Raw genomic sequence first — 6,000 nt, 5'->3', positions numbered from 1 at the left:
AAGCAACTGACTCCTCACATTTCATAAGCTGCTATCAGACAATATTTAGTATTTTTACTTTTTAATCCAGTAAATAACTGGTGTCACCCTTGTCAAAGAATATTCATTAATCTTTATTTTGAATTTCTTAGAATTTTTTTTCAGTATAGTACGTACAGATTTTAAACACAGCATTCGATAACTGCATATTATCAGACACGTGACACTTTGTCCACACGTTATTAAGTCGGCTCACAGTTTAACAAACACCTGTCCATGACGACACTTTGTCTTACCTGCTGTCAGCTCGTCCAAGGCGTCCCAGCTGTTCAGTCCCAGAGCGTCTCCGGTCCTCTTTGACAGAACTCACAGCATCACTCAGCTCATGAGATTATTTCTGAAAATCTTCTTCTCCTCTTTAGTTTCTTCTTCTCTGCTGCAGCTGCGGCGTGAAGCTTCGTCCTCTCCAAGTTTGGTCTGTGAGCTCTCAGGACGACAGAGTTAGAACTGAGGAGAGAGAGAGAGGGACAGATTCTGTCTTTTTAAAACCAGTTCTTGTCTTCACCACGAGATGTTCAGCCTCTGTCTTCAGCCTGTTTGTTCCTGGTCAGCAGTGAGAGTGTGCTCTATATTTAACCTGTGCTCTCAGAGTGTGTTAGCAGCTGAACTGACTGACTGAGGCTTCAACAAACCCCCAACAGCTGAACTATCAGCCGGTCCAGCAGCCTGACCACTCCTCCCTCTGCTCACAGCCATGGGCTTGGCTTGGCTTGGCTTGGCTTGGCTTGGTTCAGCTCGGCTTGGCTCGTGTGGGTTTGATGAGGTCTGTGTTGTAGGTTTACTTTGGTTTAGCAGGTTGTTGTGTTTTCTAAAGCTCCACTTTAAGGTTGAGTCGAGGTTCCAAACACATCAGACGCGTCAGCTTGGATTTCGGGGTAATTTATTTGTAATATTGAAATAAATTTGTTTAAATGGGAAACTGGAAATCAAATTTCCATTTGATCCAGCGGTGCATGATCCTCTAAATCTGCTGTTTCTGTGAACCGAGAGTGGTTAGAAAGGTTGAACTTGAGATCGAGACACACTTTTTTCATTTGTGTAAGTGAAGCAGTTTGTGAGAAAATCCAAAAATGTCTACACTACAATACACTGGCATGGTGCATTCAGGGTCATATTAAAACACCAGAAAGTGTTTAAAGTGAAAAAGATGAAGCACAAGGCCGTGCGATTCTCCTGTTTAACATCTGATGTTCAGAGAAGAAGAAGAAGAAGTGCAGGATGCTTGATGCTGCTGTACGATACGGAAGCCCATTTCTGCCAAGAAAAGAAAAAAACCCCACAATGATTCAGAACTTCGAGATGCTCAAAATGTTGATTCACTAAGTCAAACAATAAGATAGAAGGTTGAAACTTCAACAAAATTAAATCAACATTATGATAGTAAGTGCCAATTTGTTTACTTCTTTTTTAATAACTATGACTTCCTGTCTCATAGTTTGGATTAAACAGCCTTATTTTAATTTACATCTTTTCACCTTTCCATGAAAATTATGTTTGTTTTTTATCTGTTTTTTTCATTTTCCTGCTCTGTAGAATGTTGTTAGCATTGTGCTCATATGTTTGCTTGTTTGCAGGGCCGAGAAACAGCGTTAATACTTCAGTTATTAAAACTAATAAAAGTGGATGAATCTGATCTAAATTACAAATTTAAATTTAAGACAAAAAAAATGTTTTCAGGCCTAAAAACAAATGAATGTAAGTCACTTTTAAAGACATGATAGAGTTATGTTTCATATTGTTTTATTTATAATAAGAATAATTTCCAAAAAGCAGGAGAAAGCATGCAGAGTTTATTATTGTCGTCAATCAGCTCGTAACTGTGAGTCACTCTGGTGCCCTGCAGCTCTGTTGGAGTGCAGCTCGGCTCTGTAAATGAGAAGGCGTGGGTCACTCATTCCTCTTTATTCATTGTTTTGCAGTTAGAAAAAACCCCACTTGGACCTGCTCTCCTGTCTCAGCAGTTTTGTCGTAAGCCGGAGCCGGCGAGGGCCAGACGAGCCTTTTCAAACACGAAATGATTTATTCACGCCTGTAAATTCAGGAACATTTGTTCCTAATAAAAGCGAGTCGGAGTCTGGGGGTTATAAATGAGAAGCAGTGAGAATTTGAGCTGTGTGCTGTTACAAAGTGTGACATCCAGCTTCAGCAGACACAACACAGCTGATGTTAAAGCCTCAGCTGCTCCGTGTTTGGTGTTATATGTCACTGCTGTGGTGATTCACTGAGCACAGAGGGCTTTTATATTAAGATATCCGTACCAGTAAACACACTGAAGAATTTTTTTGTTTTATTCAACAGCTCAAAACATGTTAGCACTTAAGAAAATAATCACATCATTTCATAAAACAAAAAAAAGGTCACACACACACACACACACACACACACACACACACACACACACACACACACACGGATGTCGGAGGTCATCCTCTTTTTAGTTCTTCCTGGAAATCTTACAAACGTGACAAATATGTTCACACACAGATATTAATGTTGTTATGTGGAGGATCGTTCCAAGAGATAAAACAGCTGCTGGACGGCAGACACACCCACCCACCCACACACACACACACACACACACACACACCCACCCACACACACACCCACACACACACACACACCCACACACACACACACACACACACACACACACACACACACACACACACACACACTGACAGGAGGTCAGAGTAAGTGATTTAAAAGGCTCAAGTCGTCCATTTTTCTCTTGGATGGAGTGATACAAACACTCTTTTCTCATTATAACAGTAAATATAAGCTATTATTATAATTGTATTAATTAAAAATATCATATTTTTAGTCCTAGTCTTAAATCTTTTAATCTTTGGTGAAAGCATGGAGGCTTTCACCAAAGATTTCACGTTGATGGTTAGCAGGTATAATCTGCGCCATGCTCCTTGCATTGGTTTAGCACATTAGCGCGCTAACATTTGCTAATTAGCACTAAGCACAAAATACATCTGAGGCTGGTGAGGATGTCATTGGTTCTGAAAGTATTTAGTCACAGACCAAATATTAGACAGAAGGAAGAGAGGTAAAGTCAGACCACCAGAGTTACTCCAGTTCATCCTCTGGGGAACATGAACGCAATTTCATGTCAGTCCATCCCAAGATGTTTCAGTCTGAACCAAAGAGGTGGACTGACAAACTCTGCCATGTTTGAAACCATGCTGCTGAAAGTGACAACGCTGGAATAATAATGGATGCTTTCATTCAGATGCAGAGGTGTCATTCATTCATTCATCCATCCATCCACCACACCCAGACTTCCTCCTGCAGTCACACGGTTGCTAAACGTCTTTCACCGTTCCTGCTTTATCTGTAAGTTTCTATTAATCTGAACCTCTGGAGGGACGGCGGATGAACGAGAGAACTGCTGTGCGATAATCATCACAGTGCATTAATGGAGGGGAAGGCCATGACTCACTTTACTCTAATGAGCTGCTGCTGCTGCAACTCTGCACATTTCACTGTGAATTATCATGGACTATATATACCGCTGGAAACTGAGGATCCAGGCCTGCCATTGGTTCAGTGCTGTGCCCTCATCTGAGGAGCTGGAGCACAGTGACGGCATGGAGTTATGTAAAGTCTGAAGCTTAACGGTGCAGTTCAGCATTCTGGGAAACACAATTACTGGATTTCTTTCCAAGAGGTACATGAGAAGATCAATACCAGTCTGAGGGCAGGGTATTAAGTATGGAGCTAGATCAAGGAGGCGATTAGCTTAGCTTAGCATAAAGACTGGAAACAGAGGGAAAAGCTAGCCTGGCTCCAACCAAACATAAAAGAATTCACCCACCAACATCTGCAAAGCTCAATAATCAACGTGGTGTATCTGTTTCATCTGTTCACAAACAGAAATTAAAAGGGAAAGTAGTATTTAATACATGTGTCTTCAATTATTAGGACTTAAAGCTTTGCATTGCATTTGAATAGCACCCATCTTTAATCAGTTAATTAACAGATAATTCTTTGATTTAGATCAACCATTAAGACCAAATAACACTAGTATTTAGTGCTTAAGTCATTAATTCTTAATGCATTGCATACATTTGTTGTTTACAGCTTCTCAAATGTGAGAATTTGCTGCTTTGTTCTGTTTTTATATGATGGTAAACTGACTATTTTTACACTCTTTGAAGGGATGTATTTTTTTTAAAAAAAAAAAGACGAATTGTTCACGATTTTGTGACATTTTATAGGCTAAATGATCAACTGGTTGAAAATAATTATTAATAATAGTTATAGCCCCAGAGCAAATTAGAACAACAAATCTGCCTGAATTCTGTTATATCATCTATTATATCAAAAATAACAACGATAAAGTACATTGAACTTGTTTACACATGATGTGCAACAGTATGGCATTCAACATTTGAGGGTAAGAGGAGTGATAATAACAGAATGAAGTGACTGCAGAGGACCACAGGAGTGCTGACATCATGGTCCTGATGTTGATTATTCATCTCATTTTAATGAGGAACATCGCCATCTAGCTTACATCATCGTCTCTCCATTAATTCACTGAGTCGATCTGTCATTGTCACGTGCTGCTGCTGTGGTAGCTTCACATGTCCAGTGAAAACAAAGTGAAATATTCCTGCAGTGATTTAAACTTTATGTTTGTTTGCGCTTTTATTAATCTCTTCTAACATGTCATTTTCCACACAGGGTCTCATAATTCATCAAATTTGACTTATAATGAGTTTTTTTTTTTCTTTCTGTCTCTTTATTCTTTAAATCTCCTTCAGTGTGATTGAATAATTAATTAATATTCCTGCAGAAACTAACACTCCGTATGTCGCTTCAGGTGTGATTAACAATGGCCCGAACAAAAAGATGCCTTATGCAAACATATACAAGCTTGTGCACAGAGCCGTGAAGGTTTAGAGGCTGACACTTTCAACGAAATTACAACACTGGATTTCCGGAAGGGACCTTCAAAATAAAACAGAGCACAGTTTGGTTCAGTCTTCAGTCAGTTTAAAGTAATTCCACGTCTGTCGCTTTTTGTGGCACATGTCCAACTACATTTTCATTAATTTAAAATTTATCTTTTCCTTCACATAATCGGAATAATGCTGATAATTTCCTATTTGGCTGAACTGAAATCATCACTTATATAAAGTAATTTAGTTTCTTTGTAATGGGTTTCTAAGTCTGTTACCGTAGCCTTTATGTTGACAAACAAGTGCAGTTTGTAGCTAAATACATTTACTTAAGTCCTGTTGTACTTTTTACTCTACTGCATTTATCTGATGGCCTTAGTTATGAGTTCCTATGATTAGTTGATTAATCAATTAGTCAACTAACAAAAAATTATTTGTCAACTATTTGGAAACTTGTTTTTTGTTTTTTTCAATTTTTCATGTAAAAACATTTCATGGTTCCAGCTTCTCAAATGTGAAGATTTGTGAATTATTTCCCTAATTTTATTGCATATATTTAATGTGTTCAGTGTCTTTATGTATAAATATGCGTGTGCATGCGTGTGTGTGTGTGTGTGTGTGTGTGTGTATGTGTGTGTGTGTGTGTAATCATACTGATTATACTTGATAAAATAAATAAAGGATTATCTTATCTTATATTTACTTAAGTAATAACAGGGTGGTTGCCCTGCGATCGACTGGCGACCGGTTCAGGACGTACCCCGCCTCTCGCCCGTTGACAGCTGGGATAGGCTCCAGCCCCCCCCGCAACCCCGAAAAAGGATGGTCAATACATGGATGGAATAACAGGGTCGCACGGGTAAATTTACTTAAACGTGTGTATGTGAGGTGTATCGAAAAGTAGCTTTAATTTTGAAGACAAACTTTTTACACTTCCGGCAATAACGTGGGTTTTTGCGGGTAAATTTCATGTCAGCGTGTCGGAGCCGGTGTTGCCAGATTGGGTGGTTTTCCTGTCAAGGCTTGTAGCAGTTTACCAGGTTACTGT

Source organism: Chaetodon trifascialis, chromosome 19 (assembly GCF_039877785.1).
Source record: "Chaetodon trifascialis isolate fChaTrf1 chromosome 19, fChaTrf1.hap1, whole genome shotgun sequence".
NCBI classification, from domain to species: Eukaryota; Metazoa; Chordata; class Actinopteri; order Chaetodontiformes; family Chaetodontidae; genus Chaetodon; species Chaetodon trifascialis.
The sequence above is the reverse complement of the archived record's forward strand: the minus strand, read 5'-3'. Positions refer to the sequence as shown.